Source organism: Nannospalax galili, unplaced genomic scaffold (assembly GCF_000622305.1).
Source record: "Nannospalax galili isolate Female #2095 unplaced genomic scaffold, S.galili_v1.0 scaffold120, whole genome shotgun sequence".
In the NCBI taxonomy this organism is placed as follows: domain Eukaryota; kingdom Metazoa; phylum Chordata; class Mammalia; order Rodentia; family Spalacidae; genus Nannospalax; species Nannospalax galili.
The window spans coordinates 5,515,685-5,516,160 of NW_008350324.1; positions in this window are offsets into that span (position 1 = coordinate 5,515,685).

Genomic DNA, 476 nt, shown 5'->3' on the forward strand with positions numbered 1-476 from the left:
AATTCTACTCAGGTGCATTCTCTAGGTACCCCACGGCTAACTTTCATGTCTCTCAACAGCTTGCACCTGCAGCCAAGTCTCTAGGGGGAGCCTCCCAAGCATTCACTAAAAATTTCTATAAATGGGAGGATCCTGATGGAGAGGTTGGCACAATAAGACCTCTGATTGCAGATATAGCCACAAACCTCATAGGATGAGATATCTTGGAAGACCTCAATGTAGTTCTTACTAGTGGGTCTAAAGAGAAATGCCTTAAAATAGATGATCATATGAGGTCCCTAAAACAAAAGAACCTCCAATTCTAAGGGCCACTGTTGATCACCAAACTCCCTGCCTCGACTGGACCAATGAAGAACCAGTCTGGGTGGAACAGTGGCCATTACCCAGGGAGAAATTACTCATTTTACAACAACTTGTAAAAGAACAGTTACAGCTGGGTCACATTAGGCCCTCCAGGAGCCCATGGAACACCCCAG